Source organism: Pseudophryne corroboree, chromosome 8 (assembly GCF_028390025.1).
Source record: "Pseudophryne corroboree isolate aPseCor3 chromosome 8, aPseCor3.hap2, whole genome shotgun sequence".
Taxonomy (NCBI): domain Eukaryota; kingdom Metazoa; phylum Chordata; class Amphibia; order Anura; family Myobatrachidae; genus Pseudophryne; species Pseudophryne corroboree.
In genome coordinates, this window is record NC_086451.1 from 474,283,598 (window position 1) to 474,311,584 (window position 27,987).

The following is a 27,987-nucleotide window of genomic DNA, read 5'->3' on the forward strand; positions in this document are numbered from 1 at the left end:
CTGGTAACAAACACGACAACCAGCTCATGAAATCCCTGGCAACAAGCACTTCCCCCTAGCAACGAGCCTGACACCCAGTGCATGAAACCCCTGGCAATGAATTTTACCATCTGGCAACGAGCTTGACACCAAGCACATGAAACCCCTGGCAACAAACATGACACCCTGAGCATGAAAACCACTGGCACCGTGCATGGAACTAAGAGCATGAAACCCCTGGCAACGAGCAGGTAATTTAAAAGTAATTAGAAGCCTTACTGTAAGGCTTAATGTGTAATGAGCATTACGGTGTGTGGCATAATGTATCACGGACATTGTGGTATGTGGTATAATGTATACCAGGCATTGCAGTGTGTGTCTTAATGTGTCACAGGCATCACGTTGTGTAGTATACTATATCACAGGCATTGTGGTATGTGGTATAATGTCTCAGGGGCATTGCAGTGTGGCATAATGTATAACGGGCATTGCGATGTGTGGCATAATGTGTCCCAGGCATGATGTTGTGTGGTGTACTGTATCACAGGCATTGTATGTGCTATAATGTCTCAGGGGCATTGCAATGTGTAGCATAATGTATAACGGACATTGCGATGCATGGCATGATGTGTCACAGGTATTACGGTGTGTGGCATAATGTGTCAGGGGCATTATGGTGTGTGGCATATTGTGTATTGGGCATTATTGTGTGTGGCATAATGGGGTTTATTTACTAATATTCGTGTTTGTGCCGTTTTTAAGGGAGTTTGATCTCGAATTTTATCAGACGTAATTTACTGCAACTTTTTGAATCTATCTACGGTAATTTACTAAGCTGCCGAGTTTTCTAGTTTCGTATTTTCCGATGTCGATGTGATTCGTATTGTCGGGCAGTGTTTTACGGGAGTGATTAGTAAAACACTGCCGGACATAACACAATGAATCCCGGCCGGATCTGTGAGATCCGTGCAGGGCTTCATTGTGTGCATGATGAGAAGTGATGAAAGTGTTAAAAAGCAAAAAAAAAATAAATGGTGTGGGGTCCCCCCTCCTATGCGTAACCAGCCTCGGGCTCTTTCAGCCGGTCCTGGTTGTAAAAATACAGGGAAAAAATTGTGTAGGGGATTCCCATATTTATACAACCAGCACCGGGCTCTGCGTTCGATCCTGGTTAAAAAAATACAGGGGACAAAACACGTAGGGGTCCCCCATATTTTTTAAACCAGCACCGGGCTCCACTAGCCAGAGAGATAATGCCACAGCCGGGGGACACTTTTATATAGGTCCCTGCGGCTGTGGCATTGCCCCCCCCAACTAGTCACCCCTAGCCGGGGTACCCTGGAGGAGTGGGGACCCCTTAAATAAAGGGGTCCCCCCCTCCAGCCACCCAAGGACCAGGGGTGAAGCCCGAGGCTGTCCCCCCAAACGTGGGCGGTGGATGGGAGGCTGATAGCCATAGTGTAAAATGAAAGAATATTGTTTTTTGTAGAAGAACTACAAGTCCCAGCAAACCTCCCCTGCAAGTTGGTAATTGGAGAACCATAAGTGCCAGCATGCGGGAGAAATAATGGGCCCGCTGGTACCTGTAGTTCTACTACAAAAAAAAAATACCCCCAAAAAAACACAAGACACACACCGTGATAGTATAACTTTAATTTACATACATGCACACTTACACACACACATACTTACCTATGTTGACACGGAGCCCCTCGGTCCTCTTCTCCAGTAGAATCCACGTGGTACCTGTAAATAAAAAATATACTTACATACAATTAGAGATGAACGGGTTCGGTTCGTCAAGATCCGAACCCCCCCGAACTTCACGTATTTTACACGGGTCCGAGGCAGCCTCGGATCTTCCCGCCTTGCTCGGTTAACCTTAACGAGGCCGAAAAGTCATCATCCCGCTGTCGGATTCTCGCGAGATTCGTATTCCATATAAGGAGCCGCACATCGCCGCCATTTTCACTTGTGCATTGGAGATTGAGCAGAGAGGACGTGGCTACGTTCTCTGCCTGAAAAGCTCAATATCTGTGCTCAGTGTGCTGCAAATATCCGTGCTCAGTGTGCTGCATTGTGGTGACCACCAGTATATTATAGTAGTACAGTACATTAGGCCATTACTGTATCTTGCAGCTCCGTGTCAGACTCTCAGTTCTAGACAGTATCCTGATTCCTGATCAGTGCTCAATAGCTGCATTGTTATGTGACCAGTATATACTATATAGTAGTACAGTGCAGCATTTTGGTGACCACCAGTATATAGTTGTATAGTACAGTAGGCCATTGCTGTATCTTGCAGCTCCATGTCACTTCAAGTATCCATATCTGTGCTGCATTGTTGTAAGCAGTATATAGTAGTACAGTGCAGCATTTTGTTGACCACCAGTATATATAGTAGTACAGCACAGTAGGCCATTGCTGTATCTTGCAGCTCCGTGTCACTTCAAGTATCCATATCTGTGCTGCAATGTTGTGAGCAGTATATAGTAGTACAGTGCAGAATTTTGGTGACCACCAGTATATAGTTGTACAGTACAGTAGGCCATTGCTGTATCTTGCAGCTCTGTGTCACTTCAAATATCCATATCTGTGCTGCATTGTTGTGAGCAGTATATAGTAGTACAGTGCAGCATTTTGGTGACCACCAGTATATATAGTTGTACAGTACAGTAGTCCATTGCTGTATCTTGCAGCTCTGTGTCACTTCAAGTATCCATATCTGTGCTGCATTGTTGTGAGCAGTATATACTTATAGTAGTACAGTGCAGCATTTTGGTGACCACCAGTATAAATAGTTGTACAGTACAGTAGTCCATTGCTGTATCTTGCAGCTCTGTGTCACTTCAAGTTACTATATCTGTGCTGCATTGTTGTGAGCAGTATATACTAATAGTAGTACAGTGCAGCATTTTGGTGACCAACAGTATATAGTTGTACAGTACAGTAGTCCATTGCTGTATCTTGCAGCTCCATGTCACTTCAAGTATCCATATCTGTGCTGCATTGTTGTGAGCAGTATATAGTAGTACATTGCAGCATTTTGGTGACCACCAGTATATATAGTTGTACAGTACAGTAGTCCATTGCTGTATCTTGCAGCTCCGTGTCACTTCAAATATCCATATCTGTGCTGCATTGTTGTGAGCAGTGTATAGTAGTACAGTGCAGCATTTTGGTGACCACCAGTATATAGTTGTACAGTACAGTACGCCATTGCTGTATCTTGCATCTCCGTGTCACTTCAAGTATCCATATCTGTGCTGCATTGTTGTGAGCAGTATATAGTAGTATAGTGCAGCATTTTGTTGACCACCAGTATATATAGTAGTACAGTACAGTAGGCCATTGCTGTATCTTGCAGCTCCATGTCATTTCAAGTATCCATATCTGTGCTGCATTGTTGTGAGCAGTATATAGTAGTACAGTGCAGCATTTTGGTGACCACCAGTATATATAGTTGTACAGTACAGTAGTCCATTGCTGTATCTTGCAGCTCTGTGTCACTTCAAGTATCCATATCTGTGCTGCATTGTTGTGAGCATTATATAGTAGTACAGTGCAGCATTTTGGTGACCACCAGTATATAGTAGTACAGTACAGTAGGCCATTGCTATTGATATATTACTGGCATATAATTCCACGCATTAAAAAATGGAGAACAAAATTTTGGAGGGTAAAATTGGGAAAAGATCAAGATCCACTTCCACCTAGTGCTGAAGCTGCTGCCACTAGTCATGGCAGAGACGATTCAATGCCATCAACGTCGTCTGCCAAGGCCGATGCCCAATGTCATAGTAGAGAGTGTGTAAAATCCAAAAAACAAAAGTTCAGTAAAATGACCCTAAAATCTAAATTAAAAGCATCTGAGGAGAAGCGTAAACTTGCCAATATGCCATTTACGACACAGAGTGGCAAGGAATGGCTGAGGCCCTGGCCTATGTTCATGGCTAGTGGTTCAGCTTCACATGAGGATGGAAGCCCTCATCCTCCCGCTAGAAAAATGAAAAGAGTCAAGCTGGCAAAAGCCCAGCAAAGAACTGTGCATTCTTCTAAATCACAAATCCCCAAGGAGAGTCCAATTGTGTCGGTTGTGATGCCTGACCTTCCCAACACTGGACGGGAAGAGGTTGCTCCTTCCACCATTTGCACGCCCCCTGCAAGTGCTGGAAGGAGCACCCAAAGTCCAGTTCCTGATAGTCAAATTGAAGATGTCACTGTTGAAGTACACCAGGATGAGGATATGGGTGTTGCTGGCGCTGAGGAGGAAATTGACAAGGAGGAATCTGATGGAGAGGTGGTTTGTTTAAGTCCGTGGGATGAATAAGGCCATTGACATGCCTGGTCAAAATACCAAAAAAAATCACCTCTTCGGTGTGGAATTATTTCAACAGAAATGCGGACAACTGGTGTCACGCCGTGTGTTGCCTTTGTCAAGCTGTAATAAGTAGGGTTAAGGACATTAACCACCTAGGAACATCCTCCCTTATACGTCACCTGGAGCGCATTCATCAGAAGTCATTGACAAGTTCAAAAACTTTGGGTGACAGTGGAAGCAGTCCACTGACAACTAAATCCCTTCCTCTTGTACCCAAGCTCCTGCAAACCACACCACCAACTCCCTCAGTGTCAATTTCCTCCTTAGACAGGAAAGCCAATAGCCCTGCAGGCCATGTCACTGGCAAGTCTGACGAGTCCTCTCCTGGCTGGGATTCCTCCGATGGATCCTTGAGTGTAATGCCTACTGCTGCAGTTCCTGGCCCTGCTGTTATTGCTGCTGGGAGTCGATCATCATCCCAGAGGGGAAGTCGGAAGACCACTTGTACTACTTCCAGTAAGCAATTGACTGTCCAACAGTCCTTTGCGAGGAAGATGAAATATCACAGCAGTCATCCTGTTGCAAAGCAGATAACTCAGGCCTTGGCAGCTGTGTTGGTGTTAGACGTGCGTCCGGTATCCGCCATTAGTTCACAGGGACTTAGAGAATTTCTTGAGATAGTGTGTCCCCGGTACCAAATGCCATCTCGGATCCACTTCTCTAGGCAGGCGATACCGAGAATGTACACAGACGTCAGAAAAAGAGTCACCAGTGTCCTAAAAAATGCAGTTGTACCCAATGTCCACTTAACCACGGACATGTGGACAAGTGAAGCAGGGCAGACTAAGGACTATATGACTGTGACAGCCCACTGGGTAGATGTATTGCCTCCCGCAGCAACAACAGTAGCTGCAGCACCACCAGTAGCAGCATCTCGCAAACGCCAACTCGTTCCTAGGCAGGCTACGCTTTGTATCACCGCTTTCCATAAGAGGCACACAGCTGACAACCTCTTACATATACTGAGGAACATCATCGCAGATTGGCTTACCCCAATTGGACTCTCCTGGGGATTTGTGACATCGGACAATGCCACCAATATTGTGCGTGCATTACATGTGGGCAAATTCTAGCACGTCCTATGTTTTGCACATACAATGAATTTGGTGGTGCAGTATTTTTAAAAAAACGACAGAGGCGTGCAAGAGATGCTGTCGGTGGCCCGAAGAATTGTGGGCCACTTTCGGCATTCAGCCACCGCGTGCCGAAGCCTGGAGCACCAGCAAACACTCCTGAACCTGCCCGCCATCATCTGAAGCAAGAGGTGGTAACGAGGTGGAATTCAACCCTCTATATGCTTCAGAGGATGGAGGAGCAGCAAAAGGCCATTAAAGCCTTTACATCTGCCTACGATATAGGCAAAGGAGGGGGAATGCACCTGACTCAAGCGCAGTGGAGAATGATTTCCGTCTTGTGCAAGGTTCTGCAACCCTTTGAACTTGCCACAGGTGAAGTCAGTTCAGACACTGCCAGCCTGAGTTAGGTCATTCCCCTTATCAGGCTTTTGCAGAAGCAGCTGGAGAGATTGAAGGAGGAGCTAAAACAGAGCAATTCCACTAGGCATGTGGGACTTTTGGATGGAGCCCTTCATTCGCTTAACCGGGATTCACGGGTGGTCAATCTGTTGAAATCAGAGCACTACATTTTGGCCACCGTGCTCGATCCTAGGTTTAAAGCCTACATTGTATCTCTCTTTCCGGCAGACACAAGTCTGCAGATGTTCAAAGACCTGCTGGTGAGACACTTGTCAAGTCAAGTGGAACTTGACCCGCCAACAGCTCCTCCTTCATTTTCTCCCGCCACTGGAGCTGCCAGGAAAAGGATCAGATTTCCAAAACCACCCGCTGGCGATGATGCAGAGCAGTCAGGAGCGAAAACTGACATCTGATCCGGACTGAAGGACCTGCCAACGATTACTGACATGTCGTCTACTGTCACTGCATATGATTCTGTCACCATTGAAAGAATGGTGGAGGATTATATGAGTGACAGCATCCAAGTAGGCACGTCAGACAGTCCGTACGTATACTGGCAGGAAAAAGAGGCAATTTGGAGGCCCTTGCACAAACTGGCTTTATTTTACCTAAGTTGCCCCCCCCTCCAGTGTGTACTCCGAAAGAGTGTTTAGTGTAGCCGGTCACCTTGTCAGCGATCTGCGTACGAGGTTACTTCCAGAAAATGTGGAGAAGATGATGTTCATCAAAATGAATTATAATCAATTCCTCAATGGAGACATTCACCAGCAGCAATTGCCTCCACAAAGTACACAGGGACCTGTGATGGTGGATTCCAGTGGGGACAAATTAATACTCTGTGAGGAGGGGGATGTACACAGTGAAAGGGATGAGGAATTGGAGGATGATGATGAGGTCGACATCTTGCCTCTGTAGAGCCAGTTTGTGCAAGGAGAGATTGATTGCTTCTTTTTTGGTGGGGGCCCAAACCAACCAGTAATTTCAGCCACAGTCGTGTGGCAGACCCTGTGGCTGAAATGATGTGTTTGTCAAAGTGTGCATGTCCTGTTTATACAATATAAGGGTGAATGGGAGGGCCCAAGGACAATTCCATCTTGCACCTCTATTTTTTTTTTATTTATCTTTGTGTGGTTTGTGGCCAATTTTTTTAAGTGCTATCCTGTCTGACACTGCTGTGCCACTCCTAGATGGGCCAGGTGTTTGTGCCGCCCTCTTGGGTCGCTTTGCTTAGTCATCCAGCGACATCGGTGCAAATTTTAGGACTATAAATAATATTGTGAGGTGTGAGGTGTTCAGAATAGACTGGAAATGAGTGGAAATTATGGTTATTGAGGTTAATAATACTATGGGATTAAAATGACCCCCAAATTCTATGATTTAAGCTGTTTTTGAGGGTTTTTTGAAAAAAAACATCCGAATCCAAAACACACCCGAATCCGACAAAAAATTTTCAGGGAGGTTTTGCCAAAACGCATCCGAATCCAAAACACGGCCGCGGAACCGAATCCAAAACCAAAACACAAAACCCGAAAAATTTCCGGTGCACATCTCTACATACAATCCTGTGTAGATCGGCCCTCTTCTTTAAGTTTGTAATCCAGGGACTTGTTAAAATAATAAAACGAACAACCCGAACCACGAACTGAAAGGGGTCCCATGTTTACACATGGAACCCCTTTCCCCGACTGGCGGGACCCCCCGTGACTCCTGTCAGTGAAGGTCCCGCCAGCCAATCATGGAGCGCCATGTCATAGCACTCTCCTGATTGGCAGTGCACTCCTGCACTGTGCATGCAGGTCGCAAAACTGGGGTATAAGGTAGCCTTTTCCTGCAATGCCAAGCCCCTTTCAGCAAAACCACACCCATTTCAGAAATGTCACGCCCCCTTTTTGTGGCGCACGCATCAGAAATTTCTAGTTACGCCACTGCTGGATTGTCAGTCTTATGGGTGTGTTATGGATGTGTGTTGATGAAGTGTTTGCGTACACAAATGCTTAATTGCATTTACAGAAGTCCATACTCTGATGGAGAATCTACATCTGCTCCTGCCTGTTTTTCAATATTCTGTTCTGCTTGTACTCTTTATATAGTTTGATAAATCTCCCCTATTTATTTACTTTGCAGCAGACAAAGAATCTAAGAAAGAGACTTTAGGTAAGTGGAAAGAATCAGTAATATATTTCCAAGAAATGCCTCTGTTTTTAAGACGCAAGTCCAACAGTTCCAGTAAGTGCAGCAATGAAAGAGTGGTGATAAAGGGGCTGATTCCATTGCATCTGTGACTTCATGTTAATGCCACTATAAAGCCCTTCCCTGGTGTATATCAGTGCACCCGAATGTGCAAAAACTGAGATGTGCACTTGCAGAGTCTTCAAATTCTGCATAATCGGTTGCACCATTGAAGCTTGCATGGGGGTCATTACGACCTGATCGCACGCTAGGATTTTTTGCTGCGCTGCGATCAGGTGAGGACTGCGCATGCATATGCACCGCAATGCGCAGGCGCGTCATACGGGTACAAAGGGGATCATTGCTGAGCGACAGATTTTATAAAGAATCCATTCGCACAGCCGATCGCAAGGAGATTGACAGGAAGAGGGCGTTTGTGGGTGTCAACTGACCGTTTTCTTTGAGTGGTTAGAAAAACGCAGGCGTGTCGAAGTGTTTGCAGGGCGGGTGTCTGACGTCAATTCCGGACAAGAACAGGCTGAAGTGATCGCAGCGGCTGAGTAAGTTCTGAGCTACTGCACAAAACTTTTTTGTACCGCTCGGCTGCACATGCGATCGCACACTTGCAAAGCAAAAATACACTCCCCTATAGGTGGTGACTATCTGATCGCAGTGCTGCAAAAAATAGCTAGCGAGCGATCAACTCGGAATGACCCCCCTATATGTAGTCTCTCCATCAGAGAATGGCCTTCTATGTGAGCGGCTATTCAAATCTGTACTCTACCGCTTTCAGGGACACACCAGTGACACTCCCATAAATACATCTTTGTACATCTTTTTAGCCACCACCCAGTTGCCACCCAGTCAGCGCACAGGAACACCCCTTACATTTCTGCTAATGTGCTTATAATTTGTTACGTGACCCTGTATGAACTATGGGGGTAATTCCAAGTTGATCGCAGCAGGAAATTTTTAAGCAGTTGGGCAAAACCATGTGCAGTGCAGGGGAGGCAGATATAACATTTGCAGAGTGAGTTAGATTTGGGTGGGTTATTTTGTTTCTGTGCAGGGTAAATACTGGCTGCTTTATTTTACACAGCAAGTTAGATTGCAGATTAAACACACCACACCCAAATCTAACTCTCTCTGCACATGTTATATCTGCCTCCCCTGCAGTGCACATGGTTTTACCCAACTGCTAAAAAATTTCCTGCTGCGATCAACTTGGAATTACCCCCACTATCGGGACACATGGGCGGCAGGACAAAATATCGCCCATTTGTGTGAATATTTCTAATACATCCATCTCAGAATCCAGCCCACATTCTCCTGACTGCTGAGCATGTAAAAACTGTCTAAAGTCAATAACTATTTTATGTTGTACATAGAGTGTAATTTATTGAATGACAGCGTAGAGGGGAGGAGAGCGGTGACTAATGGTGTTCGGGCTATATCGGTATTGGTTTACATTCATCAGTAATTTTAAAGGTATGGAAGCTAAGGGGCTTATTCTCATGTGCTCGCTGCTGCGATCACTTTAGTGTTTTTTGCCGCAGTCACATCTGCAACTTTATGCTAATGTTAGTATCAGCCCTTCCCCTGGTGTACAGCCGTGCGGCTGACTGAGTAAGGAATGGGATGCCTACTTTGAAAATCTATAGATGCTGACTTACCGCTCGGTGCCTCAATAGATTCTGGCATACTGCTTGGTGCATCTTTACAGCCACTTAGACATATGCTCAGTTGAAAAACATCAACCATTTGCACGAATATCAGCACTTTGTGCACCTCAAAATCAGTCCCAAACTGTGGTACAGTCTTAAAAATTGGAATTTGCTATAATAATTTCCAGCAGGTGGCATTTCTATAAAGGGTGCAATGTGCGCGATGTACACGGGCCCCCGGGGGTTCAGGGGGGCCCACACCGCACCACCTGCACTCATTTTTTAAATACTCACCTCTCCGGAGTCCCCTGCCAGCGGTAGCATCTCTCCTCAAATCTCCGGTAAATTAAGATGCGGCCATTTTTCCAGAGATTTGCGCATGCGTAGTAAGAAGATCTCTTGGAAAATGGCCGCCACGCACCCTTTTAGAGCTCAGACTCTATTACGCTGATGGGCACTGGCTGCAGAGGAGGGGGCCCCCGACGAAGGAGGTTGGATATGGGCCTCCTCCTCTGTTAATACGCCCGTGTATCCAGCACTGGTGAAAATGTTCAGATATACTGTATAAGGGAAAGGGACTGCTACAGGTGAAGACCATGACAGGACTGGTTCTAGTTCTGTATCTGGCATCACAATGACATTGGACACAAGTTCATAACTATGTATCATTAGCTACATTTGGAAGAATGGCCCAAGTTTAATCTCAGACCTCAAAATGCACGCAGTACTTAACCCAGAGGACAGGTCAGGAGCCTCCTATGCTGGCAGTACTCTCAAACATATGTTTGTAACTCTCACCATCATTACCAGGTTTTTATATATCTCTGCTTTCCACAGCCTACCCCTCAGATCTCAGAGACACGAGACTCTCTGGCATCTCCATATCCTATCTGAAGCTCGTATGATAGGTCAACAGTAAAAAGGTCAACATTCAATAGGTTGACCCCAAATGGTCAACATGCATTAAGTTGCCAGGTACAACAGGTCAACGTGGTCAAAAGGTTGACATGTAAAAGGTAGTGCAAAAGGTCAACAGGTTCAGAAGACCAACATGACAATGGTTGACACACGTATGGTCAATACAAGTTATTTTACATTTTATTCAACTTTTTTCAATCCTGAGGCAAGTTGAGCATAGCGAGCCACGTGAGGGGACGCTGTACACTAATGAGGTTTTTTAGTAGGTCAAAAGTGACCCGCCCCAAGAAAAGGATGTTGACATTTTTTGTGTCAACGATTTCCCCGTTGACCTTTTTACTACGTTGACCTTTTCAACCATCTACCTTTTGACCCTCTTGACCTTTACCATGTCAAACACATGAAGTTGACCTATTGACTGTAGACCTTTTTCATGTAGATCTAATAAAACAAACCCCTCAAGTTCAAACAGCACTCAGGTTTACTAGGAAAAAGGTGATAGGCATGGCAACAATCAATGAGGGGTCCCTTCTTCCCCGTATGTCAGAGTCTGGGCTCTGGAGAACATTGTTCCAGATATGTGAGTCACTCTTTCTAAACTGTCGGATCCCATGAGGACACACCATATGCCCTTAAGGTCATCACATATACCACTGATAACATACCCCCATGGGGTACTAAATATAAATAAGCTGGATTTGATTTATTTGACCCTTAGATGGCACTGAGATTCCAACTCAGTAATGATAAACAGTATCAACTGTACATACAGTATAATAATACAATGTAATGGAGATTGTGGTCCATGAGTATTACTCTATAAGCTGGCCAAAAATGTTGCAATTTAGGAGAATACATTGGGGTCAATTCTATTCGGCAACTTAAGAATAGCGCCGGGAATTAGCTCCCGACGCTATTCAATTCAGCTGCTAGTGACCCGCAATTGTCGGGAATTCTTCTCTCAGCCCCGGGGGATGAGAGAAGAAACCTGACAAAAGTGCTGCCTCGCGGCCGGCGCGAGGCTGATTCTGTCGGGAATCAGCCTCGCGCCGGGGAGTTAAGTCGGAGAATGCCCGTTCTCCCGACAATTCAACCTGTTTAGTCGGCGAGAACGGGACATCGCCGACTTAACTGGAGCTGAATTGAATAGCGTCGGGAGCTAATTCCCGGCGCTATTCTTAAGTTGCTGAATAGAATTGACCCCATTGAGACTTGAAGACGTGGAAAACTCCCTGTTATAGTAGAGAAGTAACTCAACAGAGTGGGTGCAGTCCAGCAGTCCTGTCACCTTGAATAGGCGACACAATGAGCGAGGATGAGAAAGATCTGAGCAGAATTTAGTGGTCGAGTTCAGAGATTTGTTTTAAATAGTCAGTAGGTGCTGCACCCCCAAACAGTATCAGAATGTCAAACCTGTGTGCAGTTTGCACCTCCCGTTTATAGAAATTCAATTATGCCCACAGAAGGGTCCTGACCTCGCTGCATAGGTTGTGGCTATGTGACAAATACCATTCCCGTGAGTCATGCCTCCAGATTTCATGACGCTGGTGGCATGCCCCGTGTACCGTGAGCTGCCGGCATGTCTCCAGTACCTCTCTCCACTTAATAGACCCCCAGTACATGCGCACTGCATCTATTCACAATTTTCTCTATTAAGCAGAGCATCAGGTGAGAGGGTGTGGTATACAAGGTCGACAGTAACTAGGTCGACCACTATTGCTGACAGTAACTAGGTCGACAGGGTCTCTAGGTTGACAGGGTATCTAGGTCGACAGGGTGTAGGTCGACAGGTCAAAAGGTCGACATGCGTTTTCTGTTTTTTTGGTGTTGTTTTCTCCGTACAGTGACCGGGAACCACAATTAGTGCACCGCGTCCCCTCGCATGGTTCGCTTCAGTCGCCGTGCTTCGGGCGAGGTTACTATTCCCAATTGTAGTCCGCATGGATCGTTAAGTATGAAAAAGGTCAAAAAAGAAAAGAAAAAAATTTGAAAAACTCTTGTCGACCTAGAACATGACGACCTAGTTACTGTCGACCAATAGTAGTCGACCTAGTTACTGTCAACCTAGTTACTGTCGACCTAGAGACCGGATCCCCAGGTGAGAGAGGGCATCCTAGCCTAACCCCCACCATGGAACACTGCAGCCCACTGAAGTGACAGTGGGACAGTGCCAGAAAGTGGAACTTTTCCACCAAAATTGAGATGGGTGAGGTATGTTATTATTATATATTAGCCCTAGCCACCACCCCTAGGTGGTCAGTCATTCAAATTAAGGTTTAAATAATGAATATTAAATGCCTGAATATTTGGCTGAATTCAGTAATAATTTTGTGTTGTGTATTACGTGTTCTTTCCACTAAACATTAGCTGTGGAAGCCCCGGTAAAAGCTTTTCCTCGACCTTTACTGGTGGTTTGCTTGCACTGCAAAATATCCATAATATTAACAGAAATTGCTTCTGTAGACGTAGACTCTAATCCAATTCATTATTTTATTTCCTCTACACAAGGAACAAATCTGGGGATCACATAAATGCAAGGCTGAAGCTTTTAGTTTGAAAGATTAGTAGGTACAGTATGTAACTTGATGTGCTATGTACAGTATTCTGTTTTATGTTTTATAAAGGAAAGCATTGAATAGCTGTTGTAACTTGTACTTCTGCTACATGTTTTATCATTTAAATACACCCACTTACTGCATCTGGAAAACTAGATAGATTTTATTTTTCTATGTGTTTTATAAAGTTAAGTTGTCTTTGTTCCACTACTAGAAAACTTTATAAAATAGTTGTCTCTCAATTAGGTGGAGCTACAAACAGCACCCAGGTATTATTAAACTATTAGTTTACATCTAATATACACCATTGGTTTAAATTTAACATACACAAACCATACCTCCCAATATGTCCCATTCCAGGAGGGACAAATTGCTCCTCACCCCTCTTACTGTATGATTGTAATCACCTATGTTGAAATACTTTTCTTGTCAATTAAATAGTTCAACACAGGTGATGCCAATTATATATTAAGAGGGAAGTCCAAGGGCAGAGCATTTTGTCCGTCTTGGAATGAGTCATGTTGGGGAGTATGCACAATCTAATACCGCCCCCCCCCCCCCTCCCACACACACACACACACACACACACTTTCTGCTGGGCCCCCCTCTTAAGTGCTCCAGGCCCCCCAAGACTTAATCCAGCCCTGGATGCATCTATACACTGTATATACAGTAGGTCACAAATATATAAAGTGGTGCATAATATAAAATTTAGAAGAAAACTGGAAGTGTGCGGAGACATACCATGTGCAGCATTTTGTTCAAATATGTCACCCCCTGACATACAGTATTTATCGTCTATCTTCTGTCGACCGACACAGTGAGGCGCTGTGCACCCCGCAGCCAGGGTCAGATCTGGGAAGGTAGTGGGGGGATGACAAACAGGGCGATCGCTCACCCTACCTGCAGGCAGAGGAGAAGCTCAGGTGTAGGTATTTGCAACCCTACTCCCCTCCCCCTCTCGGCGCCACCGCTCGCAGTTGCGGTATTAAAGTGTCCATCTATCTCGGACAGACACCAGAGAGTGCCAAGCGGGGGCTGCGGAGTTGCCGGATCTAATGTCACCATAGTAATTGACTACAGCAACCAAAAGATACTGCTGCTTTGTATTTCTATAGCTCAGCTTTGAAGACTTATATGTAGTTTACTAAACAGGTTTTTAGTTGTTTTAAATTCAAATAAGGCAGGAAATGACTATGGATTGGTGTATAGACTGTCCTCTCACCATTTGTTTACTTGATTGGTGAGATTGATTTTGTTGGGGGAGGAAGGCTTTTGGGTGTGAAGGTGGAATTAGTGTTATTAGAATTTTTTAATCGAAGCTGGAGTTATTCAGGAGTTAAACAGGAAAACAGAAGGAGAACAATCTATCAGGCATCTCTGCTCCTAAGGACTGCTTTCAGCAAACTGCTGTGAGTCATCTAACTCACCACCATATGCTGTCTTCAAAACTAGGACACTCCTTGCTATACTCCTTGCCTGGACTTACCACTTTTCTTGCTGGTCTTATTGATTTCTTCTCTGACTTAATCATTGACCACTTACCTTTATACCCCTTAAATTCCTGTCTGTATTGCAATTGCTTTTACCACACCCTCACATCCATGCACTTTTAACACTGTTTATCTTACTATTTTCTTCCTTTACCCATAACACCTACTGTTTATTCCTCTTATGATACACTATTATAGCTGTACTTATAACGTTCACTATTCCATGACCTGAATTTTTTAATATCAATTTCACTGCACTGCCTCTACCTACTGCACTCACTATAACTCAACTACTTACCAGCTGGAGAACCAACTCTGAATGTGCTCAACTTTTTGCTCTAATTGCTCCTTTTAGCTTATCAATTAGTCCACTACTATTTACTGCCGCCATGTGTCCTCACCCCCCCCCCAATACCCATTCTCTCCCCCTACCCTCACCACCCTCCCAGACCCAGCCCACACATACACATCTAATGTATATCTCCCCACTTCCCTCACTACCTTTCTCCTGTGCCCTCTGGAATTCCAGGTCCATATATAACAAACTGCTTGCTACTCATGGCCTCTTTATCTCCAACTTTCCTGCCAAACTACTCCACTATCTACTGCTGGCACCCATTCCTACATACTTCTGATGTGGCCTCTTCTGGACCTTCACTCCTGTCCACAGTCCTCTGGGCCCCCTCCTGACGGTATCCTCCACCCACGCAACTGGATCAGCTTGCTCTCTTACTGCTGCGAATATAATTTTCTGCTCCGTGAATTCTCTTATATGTCATCCTGTAAGCCACACTGTATGCTACACTGCTACTATTTGCACACCCTGCCTGCAGCAACCAGCCCAGGTGATGGCTGCCTCTGATGGTTCATCCTTGGACAGGAGGATGTACTGCATGTTGATCCATCACATACAGGGTATAACATGTTACACAGATGTAAGTTTGTCTTATATCCCACAGTGATGGTTATGTCAGGACCATACTCTGAGCATTAGTACGCTGCAAGTGCCCCATTTTGTGTCATCTCTTCTAAGCTATTCCACCCACGGTAATCCTACACAGTGCACCCTAGATGGTTGCCTCACCTGGTACCTTTCATGAAAGGAGATAACCCATGGAATTTATAACCCAATATAACTACATCATACCAGTGGCGTGCGGTGAGGTCAGTGGCTGGTGAGGCACTGCAGGCATAATGTTCTCTGAGTCCCTCTGATGACCCCTACCGCCATCAAGCTAATACCCGCTACCACCCCCAAGCCAATGCCAGTTACCGCCGACGTCCCTGATGCGTTAGCTTGGGCAGGTGAGGGATCTTTCCAAATCCCTCCCTGCTGTCAGAGACAGACAGGCAGACAGAGGATGTGAGAGGATGGTGGAGAGGAAAGAGACAGACAGACAGACAGAGGATGTGAGAGAATGGTGGAAAGAGACACACAGAGGAAAGAGACAGACAGACAGAGGATGTGAGAGGGTGGAGGAAAGAGGCACACAGAGGAAAGAGACAGACATGCAGACAGACAGAGGATGTGAGAAGATGGTGGAAATAGACACATAGAGGAAAGAGACAGACAGACAGAGGATGTGAGAGGATGGTGGAAAGAGACACATAGAGGAAAAAGAGACAGACAGACATAGGATGTGAGAGGTTGGTGGAAAGAGACCTACAGAGCAAAGAGACAGACAGACAGAGGACGTGAGAGGAAGGTGGAGAGACACACAGAGGAAGGAGACAGACAGACAGACAGACAGACTGAGGATGTGAGAGGACGGTGGAAAGAGACAGACAGGCAGACAGACAGACAGAGGATGTGAGATGATGGTGGAAAGAGACACACAGAGGAAAGAGACAGACAGGATAGTGAAAAGAGACACACAGAGGAAAAAGAGACAGACAGACAGGCAGGCAGACAGAGGATGTGAGAGGATGGTGGAAAGAGACACACAGAGGAAAGAGACAGGTGGCAGAGAGTAACAGAGAGATAGAAGGAAGGGACAGTCAGACAGAAGAAATATACACTACAGAGGGAGGAAATCACATATCAGCCCCTCTCCCCTGAAGCCATTACCTATACATGAAACACCAGCCTGCTCCTTCCTTCCACACTCTTGTCAGGATCAGGAAGTGGAACAGCATCCTGCTCTGCAGAGGAAGGGGGGAGGTGCTGTGTAACGCTGCTGCACAGGGGGAGGGGAGGAGCCCCGGAGACACAGTAGTACAGACCAGAAACAGATCTGTTACGGCATAGGGGAGGGGCTGCAACTGACCCCACAACTCCTATAGTTGAAATATAAATTTACATTGTGGAGAGACTTATGGGCACCTCTGTCGCCTTCCCCTGTATGGGAGTCCCCTACTTGGCTTCCTGTTACTGGCCGCTGCTGCTGCTGGAGTTCCGTGGGGGAGTTGGGGCAGAGCATGCATAGCAGCCCTCCCGCAGCCATTGTACTGTAACCTGTTGCTAAAGGACCAGTGACCACTACCCGATCAGAGCACCGATCGCAGTAGTGACCATCTGGCCCTGCGCACACACACACAGTGTAAACCGGCCCAGCAGACATACCCCCTTACTCACAGAGATCCTTTCTCCTGCGGCCAGGCAGACTCAGCAGTGGTCACTCGTTACAAGAGAGCTCTCTCAGCCAGCGGGGCTCCCAGCACCTGAAGAGATCCCCCCCTGTCACAGAGCCCGAACAGTGGTGCAGATTCCAGAGAGGATCTAGGTATGGCGCAAACAACTAATGGGGCACCCTCAAAAGTAATGACAGGGCCGACCCTGCCCACTGCCCTATCACAGCTTCCTCAGGGACAGGGGCGTGCTTTCATGTGAGCAGACAGCACGCCCCTGTCAAAGCGGCACTTCCATTAGGTGCCGCTTCAGCTGCATTTTTTTAACGTGCTTTCACTGCCCAACGTTTGGCCCCGCCCCCCGCTTCCTTCCCTTTCACACTGATTGCGGGAGGCACCGAGAGCGGTGCCTCCAACACACATTTAACACAGTTATACACAAGGTACAAATGATTAAAATAATATAAAGGCTAAAGTAGATACTTATGACACAGAATATGTGTCATAAGTATCTTCTTTGTATTATTTTAATCATTAATGACAGGGGAGGCACTGCCTCCTACCTCCTGTGCCTCCCCTGACTGCACGTCCCTGCATCATACCCTCCATTGTGCATATTGTGCTCTCTAGATATTTTGTTTTGTTTTGTATTTTCTGTGTGGTTTTCTACTTGTTGTAATACAAAATCCTTTGTACTATGGGGGTCATTCCGAGTTGATCGTAACTGTGCTAAATTTAGCACAGCTACGATCAGGGACACAGACATGCGGGGGGGGGGACGCCCAGCTCAGAGCTAGTCCGCCCCGCATGTGTGTCCGTCCCCCTTCCCCGCACAAGTACAAAAGCATCGCACAGCGGCGATGCTTTTGTACTTATGGAGTTACGCCCGGCCAGCACAGCTCCTGCGGCTGGCCGGGAGTTGGTCGTCGCTGCTCCTGGTCGCAGCGGCTGCGTGTGATGTCACACAGCCGCTGCGGCCCGCCCCCCGCACGGTCTGGCCACGCCTGCATTGGCCGGACCGCGCCCACGAAACGGCGGCCAAACACAGCCGTTCCACCCCCCACCCACGTCCAGCGACCGCCTCTGCCTGTCAATCAGGCAGAGGCGATCGTAGCGCTTTGCCGGCGCATGCGCAGTTCGGACCCGATCACACCGCTGCGATAAACTGCAGCATGCGATCGGGTCAGAATGACCCCCTATGTCTGTAAAGCAACTTTGAGTATGGCTGGAGAAAATCGCTATATACTTTAAATAAAATTATTTATTATTATTATTATTATTATTATTATTATTAGAATTATTATTATTATTATTATTATTATTATTATGTGCTACAGTCCCAGTCATAATTTGTTTATAGAACTTAGTTATAATGTAATTATTTTCTATTTTTACATACCTAAATTCATTAAACAATTCCTTATAGACCACAAAACATAAGAGCATAACAGTACAAAATAGCAATTATACACAAACTAAGACTCTCTCTCAGCCAATCACCCACCACATCTGCCCCGCAGACTCTCACCTTGCCAAATACCTGACCTGTCCCTGCAGACACAGGCAGAGCCAGCCCTAACCAATATGATGCCTTAGGCAAGATTTTGGCTGCTGCCCCCTAGCACCACCGCTGGTTTCGCCTCTGACCTTGCACCTCTTTCCCAGCACCATCACCCATAGCAGTCCTTATTTTTGTATTTGTACCCCCTATACTTTAAATAGGAATAGCTCGCACATTTGGCGCACAGCCCAAAAAGAGGTGTGTTTTTGCTGGCAAGGGGCATAGCCACACAATAGTAACCCCAATTCCAATTACGCCACACAGTACTGCAACTTTATTCACATTTGATCATGTGATAGTGTCCATAATTCATATTACATCCCACAGTAGTATCACTTTACCTTATAAACTTTACTCCTCACAGTAGAGCCCCTTATTCACATTACATCACACTGAATTGCTCCTTATTCACATTACACCACACCTTATTGCTCTTTATTCACATTACACCACACCCTATTGCTCTTTATTCACATTAGACACAGTAGTGCCCTTTCTATATGCAACGCCACATAGTAGAGCACCTTATACACATAATGCCAAACATTAGTAATGCATTTATACACATAATTCCACACAGTAATGCCCCTTTCACATATGAGACACATTAATAATGTCCTTATAAACATAATGCGCCGTACACATTATGACAACCTTTATTAATGCCCTTTTACGCATAATGTCCCTTACACATATGCCGCACATTATTAATGCCCTTATACACAAAATGACAAACACAGTGCCCCTTACACATATGTTGCACATTATTAATGCATTTTTACATGACACACATAATGCGCCTTACACATATTTTGAACACTACTGCACAACCAACCCACTCACCCTGCCACTCACACTGTGACCTCTGCCTCTGCTTGGATACAGATGTGTCCTCATAAATCTTGCCTCAATGCTAACATTGGGCACCTTTTTTTTATGAAAATGCATCTTATTTGCATTGCTATGTGGCTAGGATGCACAAGCAGCTTTTGCTGATTAAAATGATATGCAGCATGCATATATACTGTGTGAGACTGTGGCTGTATCTGCATATGAAATGCTACCCACAGAATATAGGCATGCCGCATATCATTTTAATCAGCAGAAGCTGCTGATGCCCATAGGCATATCAAATGCCCTAGGCAATTGCCCAGTTTGCCTATGGCCGGCTCTGGACACAGGCCGGTGGGAAGGGACTCACTGCATGGCCCTTTTTTAAGACTCCACCCACCATCCTATTCTCCACCATTGGAGCTCGAGGTCCTTGAAAGGGCAGTAAGGCCCTTTGGACCTTGTTGGATGTTACCTTATTGTTGCTGGTTGTGAAGGAGCCCCCATAACAGTTCAAGCTACAGGTCCACAAAATTGTAGGTCCGCCACTGGGATTATTTTTATCCAAATCCTGACATTTGTGAAGGCATCTGCTCTATTTCTGAGGCTAAAGTAAGCAGAGGTAGGGACATTAACCATCTAGGCACATCCTCCATGTTATGTGATTTGCAGCGAGTTCATGACATGTATTTTTCAAAATTATAATAATCTGTAAAATCAAGACAAGCAGTCCAGTATCAGCTACCAGCAGATTGGACCAATCAAGCAATCTCCACTGCCAACACCCTCATCATAAAACTTCTCATTAGTGATCAGAGCTAGTCCTTCCAAAAAATAGTTTTGCGGCGGCCCACACAAAGTAAGCATTTTAGCCACAAAAGTGGCAGTTCCTGTAGCTGAAGTGCTTGGTTTGTTACACTGTACATGTCCTTTTTAATATCCAACATAAAGGTGGGTGGGAGGTCCTAAGGACAATTCCATCTTGCACCAGTTTTCTTTTCTGCCACTGCTGTGTGGCAATGTTTCATAGATGTGCTATAAACTGTTGTGTGTTTGTGCCGCTGCTCTGTCGCTTAGTAACCAGCCAGCTCGCTGCAGCCTTTGGCCAGTATTGGTGAAAACAATATTGTGAGCGGTGAGGTGGTTAGTATTGACTAGAAATGAATGTTACTGAGTTTGATAATACTCCAGGAACAAAAACAAAAACCCAAATTATGTGATGTTAGCATTTAAAAAAAAAATACAGATCCGAAATCAAAACACTTGAGAGTGGTTTTGTAAAATAAGAACCATAACCAAAACACAAGAAATAATACAGATCCAAAAACCAAAACATGGGGGTCAGCGCACATCTCTAGTGTTTTGCAGGTAATACAGTACATTCCACCTCTTCCTATGTTTGGTGACTCTATGGGGGGTATTCAATTGTTTGAAAAGTCGGTTGGGTGTCTGTTTTTTCTTGTCTATTAGATAGGAAAAAACAGACACCCAACTGACTTTTCAAACAATTGAATACTCCCCTATGTGCTCTTTATTAACAGAATAGTGAATACATATCCTGCAGAAGAACAGCGGCAGACTTCCCTCACTCTGTGGAAATCTGATTTGTTTAAGTAGGGATGCATTAAAAATGTAGTTTTTATAAGAAGGGGAGAAAGGATACACACAGAGAGGACAGAGCGGTGTAGGATCATTGCCGGAACCACTGTACTGCAACTAACAAATTTATATTTAACAAACAAGAATAACTAGTCTCGCATTCGGTTGTTAATAATATCCAACGAAAGTAGGAGTGAATTAAAACTGAGGATGATCTCGAGCTATAGACCCAATTATGTATATTTGCCTCTTACTGTACCATGGTGGTCATTCCGAGTTGTTCGCTCGCTAGCAGTTTTTAGCAGCCATGCAAACACTATGCCGCCTCCCACTTAGCAGAAGTGCGAACGAAAGGATCGCAGAGCGGCGTCAAAGTTTTTTTTGTGCAGTTTTAGAGTGGCTCAATACCTTCTCAGCGCTTGCGATGACTTCAGACTGTTCAGTTCCTGTTTTGACATCACAAACACGCCCTGCGTTCGCCCAGCCACGCCTGCGTTTTTCCTGGCACGCCTGCGTTTTTTCGAACACTCCCTGAAACCGGTCAGTTGACACCCAGAAACGCCCACTTCATGTCAATCACTCTGCGGCCAGCAGTGTGACTGAAAAGCTTCGCTAGACCCTGTGTGAAACTACATCTGCCGCTGTAATAGTGCGTTGTGCGTGCGCATTGACCCACATACGCATGCGCAGAAGTGCCGTTTTTTTGCCTCATCGCTGCACAGCGAATGAATGCAGCTAGCGATCAACTCGGAATGACCACCCATGCCCACTGTATTCACATACTGAAACACTTATTTTGTAAAAAAGCAGCAAATGTAACTCTCTAACGTCATTGAGATACACAACAAATCCTTCATCCCAAATTCACTTTTTCATTTGTCATACAGCGCGTAGTTTAACTGCAGAAGGTCTGACCCCCATTTAAAGCTCCCGCCCCCAGAATGACCCAATAATTACCCAGATATACTGTATGTAAGTGTAATAATCTACTGACTAATCTCAGCGTCACATCATTACAGAAATGCATAAAATCTGCTTTGCTTTCAGGCTGCTGGTGGTGAAAAAAACAAGCAAATAAGTTAAGGTTATTTGATACAGGTAGTAAGGAGCGATAGACAGCTGGCAAAGACAGGTAGGCAGTAATTAGGTATTCTGGGGAATAATTTATATAACATTTTAACTATAATTAGTACAGGAGCATACTTGAACTAAACCTGTCTGGCTTTAATGTTATAATGCATATTAATGAGGCAAGCTTTACCATAAGACAGGCCAGACACATGGTGAGATTATATGATTCACATAGCAATTAGGCAGAACACAGAAATGGAATGATGCTATTTTAGTTCGGGCTGTATTACTGATACCAATCCTATTAAACCTTCCAGTTAAACTGTGATTTAAAAAGGTTTTTTTTTTCTTTTAGTCTTTAGAAGAAATCCTAGTGAGATACTTTGTAATTATTCTTGCATTATCCCTTTCATCTTCCATAGAGTGAGTTCTCAGAACCTTCTTTTCATGCCTCCAGTGACTGTTAGAGGTGCTTAAGAGTGAGCATTATCACTAATAATTAGATCTATTTGCAATTAGTAATAATTAACAGGGAATACAGAACTTCCTCAGCCACATACTGTACATTCAGAGAAATCCATTGAGTAAGAGCACTAATTACCCAAACCCCAGTATTCTTGGAGAGCTTTCTCTACAGACAACCTGACAGTAGAGAGTAGACAGCACATATTCTCTCAGCAACTTATTTCTCTCTGTGTTATTTTGAGATTTATTTCTGACACCAAAATACTATATTTACGGCAAAATTATAGATAGATCAGTATTTTCAAAACCGCTCAGTGGAATATTTTGCCTCACTCTGGTGGAGTTTGGTCTTAATTCTTCTGTGTGGAGTATTCTCTACAGTGTTCGCTCTGCTAGGAATTTAAACCCCACCATGGGGTAGACATAATTGACTGTATTCATCTCTGTTCTATTTGCAGGCTCAAAATCTTGCTGATACTGTGGAGAATGGATATTCTGCTGAATGGGAAAGCAAAAGTGGAACAGCCTGTTCTTCTATGAAATTTGATGTATGTGAGCTTTTACCCCATGTTACCTTGTCTCTACATAGTCTACTAGAATGAAAAAGCATAACAAACACATACAAGCCAGAAAGATATACTGGAGCCTGTAGGTCACAGGTCGGAGATTATATGATGCAGTCACCTTACGTTATTACGTGACTGCTATGCTAGTCTCTTTGCATGTTTTTTTGCATAATGAGGAGAATTTGGGAATTATAAAATAAACACCCCATATCCCCAAACAACATGACAAGGCTACAACATTGAAAAACACTGCAATGGCTACTCATTTATTGTGGCACCAGGGCTGGTGCTGGTTCTGTGGTTCTCAAGGGCATTACCCTGCTTCAGAGGCTACATCTCCATTCCAACTGGCACTTTTCAGGTGAGAAGGGGCAGCATCTTCTGCTTCTCAGACTGGAAGTTGTGTGTTTGGTGGTGACATCTTGGCCAAGCCCCACATGTATCACTGAGTTTAAGGAGCAGCAGCCAATGACTTCACAGTAAGAAGCAGCTGGATGCTTCTATGTTTCAGCAGTTAGTGCTCCATGTGGGAACACTACATGGAAAACTGAAATGCTGAATGACATTATGGCTGCCATGAGGAATTTTGTGGCCTGATAAAAAGGGATGTCACGATTCCAGGCACAGTGATTCTTCAGATACGCCAATCTGAGAACACTGCGCGTGACACCTTACTGATTACCTCAGCGCATGTGGTCAATCAATGCAATAACTGCCACCAGCAGCAGAACCTTTTGGGTCAAGCCCAGGGTGAGCTCCTGTACTCATCCCCAAACACAATTATTAATTTGTAAAATTAGGTAACATGAGCCTCTCAGGGTTTGGGTATGAAAGTACAGAATCCAGGACTAAGATTAAGATTTTTAATTCAAGTTAAAACTTCAAAGGTTATAGTTATAGAAAAAGAAAGGTTACAAGAATATAATAGTTTAAATAGTCACATAAGTAATTACAATTTCAAGAAATAAAATAGGGAGAGAAGCAGCGTCCTAGTCACCTGTAGTACAGAACGCTGTAGAGTGAGGTCTATCTTCCTATCCTGGACATTATAGGCTCCAGTCTCTCCCTGGCTAATACCTCAAACATAATGACAAATTTTCAGAGTCAGTTTCCCATATTTAAAGCTAAATGCGGCATCTTCCCCCGACAACTACTTGGACTCTCACTAAACCTCTCAAAACCAGAGTGGAGTGAGTCTCAACTTACACTGTGAGGGTTTGTCAGCCATCCTAGTAGGGCTGATACTTTTATCTTTTATGGCTTTCTGTAAAGCTCTGGGCATGATTTTTCAATCAGCTTGGGCTAGGGTTTACAACTTCTCAGGAAGAACAGGTCACACACTTCTGACCATAGTGTCTCTGAGGGATTCCCCCAGGGCACTTAATGCATTCTCCAAGCAAACTCTGGTCCCCTGCATCAACAGTCACAGCTGTATGTTGAACATTACCGGGGGGGGGGGGAAGAAATAAATATAGCAGGGCTGATTCAGTACAGAAGTCAGATGTAAGTATACCTGCATAGCATACACAGATAAAAGTGCAGATCTTCAACCACTTGTTGAGTGGTGAGTATATAGTAATCATCATTATCAGAGTATACTTGGACCAGCCCTATACTTAGAGCAACAGATCCATCTGATAACAGAAGTACACCAGTATTTGCACATACACACAATATTGCGTGGCTTGCAATTCTATCAACATGCCCATGCTGAAATTTGCTTTTGTACAAACACCCCATTACCAACCATCTATGCCCTTTCAGCCACAATTGGAAATAAGACTGAGTTGCATATGACTTTGCATCATCTGCAGATCCGTACACTCAGTTCCCGGTCATGTGCGGTTTTGTTTTTGTTCATATCACTCCATGGTATTTTCTTAAAATCTATACCATCATTCACTATGCCTGCAACTCTCACCTCTTTGCGCATTGCCACCTCAATTATCCACTCACCTGTTATTTACACTCATGAGCTTTTTACAAGTCTCTATACATTAATGACAGGACTGTTTCTAGGTGCGGGTGAGCCATGCAAACACACATAGAGCCTGCCAGCCCCTGACCCCTGCTGGTTGCTGTGCTGTCACACTTCCCACTGCACACCACTCACTTGGCTTCCTTTCAACAGAACCTGCATTTTCTTCTTTTCACGCTGATTGTTATATTGGCTAGAAACAGCTCCAAATAACAGAAACATCCAGAACATATTATCTTAAAAAAATTCACAAACCTCATATAACTATATTTATCTCTCTGTCCTGCTTTTATTAGCTGGTGACATATCACCAAATCCAGGCCTCAATCACTTGCCAAGCCCGATCCAGCTAACCTCAAAAACATCATGTCTTCCATCACTCTCCAAACCACTAAAATGTGTCTGTTTGTAACAAATTATCATCCATCATGACCTTTTCATCTCCTACAACCTCAATCTCCTGGCTATAACAGAAACATGGCTCACACTATTAGACCCAGCCTGCCCTGCATAACTGTCACATGGAAGTCTCTACTTCACACACACCTCCAGGTCTGGTAACAGTAAAGCAGGTGGGGTTGGAACATTACTGTAACAATATTTCACATATACATTTATACCACAGATTCCATCATTAACATTTACATAATTTGAAATACTTCTAAAATACACAGCGCTTTATGATAATACCACCAAGAAATCTGTTAATTACTACCCATAATTGATTAAAAAAACACACCTAATCTCTACTGCTCCCACCGGTGGTACTGTTCCACCAATTACCAAAAACCACAAAATATATTTAAACAAGGGAGCGCTAAGAACAGGGTCAGTTTAAATCACACATTTATTACAATCCACATATAATTGTGTCCAATTGTAACCATGCTGTCTTGATAATTAATTGGCTTTAAACAAGGCAACCTTCTTATTATTTGTATCCAGCAAAAATGTATCAGTCACTGGAAGGCTCCTTAATAGATAGCAGTAGGGGGAGAGCGCTGTGTAGTAAATGGATGCACAGCGGTATGCTACGACCCCTACGTCCCAGCCGCAGCACGTCTTTTGAAAGGTTACTCACAGCCGCCTCTGCTTCCTTCGGGGTGCAGACCGTTTTGCACTCGGTCCTGCTGTTGCTTTATCCCCTGTCAGGTTTCCATTGCGCTGCGTGCGGTAGTGGGATCCGTTCGTGAAAGAGCTCCGGGCACCGGAATCCAAGTAGTGAACGCCCCTCTTACGCGTTTCTCCGCCCACGGGGCCAGCGGTTTCCTCAGAGAGTTAATTATCAAGACAGCATGGTTACAATTGGACATAATTAATGCGTACCAGTGGAGATTGTACGGATCTATCTGTGTGAATAGACAATTACTAATTCGAGCTCAGGGCATGGGACTAAATAAAGAGTGCACTATATTGTTTTTAATATCCGGATATTATCCTTGATTTTATTTGCTGTTTATATGTGGATTGTAATAAATGTGTGATTTAAACTGACCCTGTTCTTAGCGCTCCCTCATTTGAGATACATTCTATCAGGATTTTAACTCCTCTCTTTCTGCATGTTGCAATTATCTATCATCCACCTGGGCAATCGAAACAATTTCTGGAAGATTTCTTTGTATGGCTTCCTCATTTTATATCCTCTGACATCTCCACCATTATTATGAGTGATTTCAATATCTCAGCTGACAGTCAATTATCTCTTCCTTCCTCATTCTAACCTCCTCTCTCAGCCTCTCCCAGTGGACTGACTCCTGTACTCATCAGGGTCACTGCCTTGAGGGTCACTGCCTTGATCTTGTATTCCCCAGACTATGCTCAGCTTCTGAATTCACTAACACTCCTTTCCCTCTCTCAGATCACAATCTTATCATCTGCAAGCTCTCCCTCATTACTTTAAATTCAACGTCACTAAAGTCCTCCAATTCTCCTCAAACCCATAGAAATATTAATGCTCTTAATTTTAAAGAACAGTCCACCTCTGCAATAACTGCTCTCACCAAATTATACAATCACTTCTCCTGAGACGTCTGTATCACACCTTAACAAAACTCTAGAAAAAGCTCTTAATGAAGTGACTCCAGCTCCCCACCACATTCCACATAGATTTAGATTTCAACCATGGAAATCTAAATTAACAAGACACTTACAAAAACTCTCATGTAAAGTTGAATGTCAATGGCATAAATCTTGTACTCCAAGTGACTTCCTCACATATAAGACTTTTTATGCTCCTATCATTATGCCCTGGACATTGCCAAACAAACATATTTCCAACTCTCATCTCTGCTCAAGCCTCTAACCCCAAGCAACTTTTTAATATATTTAAATCACTTCTTATCCATACTGTAATTTACCAATCCCACCAGCCACTATCAATGCGCAAGATCTTGCCTCCTACTTCAAGGACACAATTAATAAGTTCCGAAATGAATTAGTATGCTCTTTCTAAGCCAGTGACCTGCTCAATTCCCTACCTGAACCCTCTGGCACATTCTCTGCATTTGATCCCACAAATGAAGTATCAACACTCTTGTAATCCTCCTTCTCTTCTACCTCTTCTCTTGGCCCTCAAAAACAGAAAAGCTCTGTCTCCTGTGCTCATCCCAACTTTAACTAAAATCTGCAATCATTCTCTCTAATGGTATGTTTCCTTCACTCTGAAAAAAAAAAATTCTGCCCCTAACTTTCTTTCAAACTACCATCCCATCTCT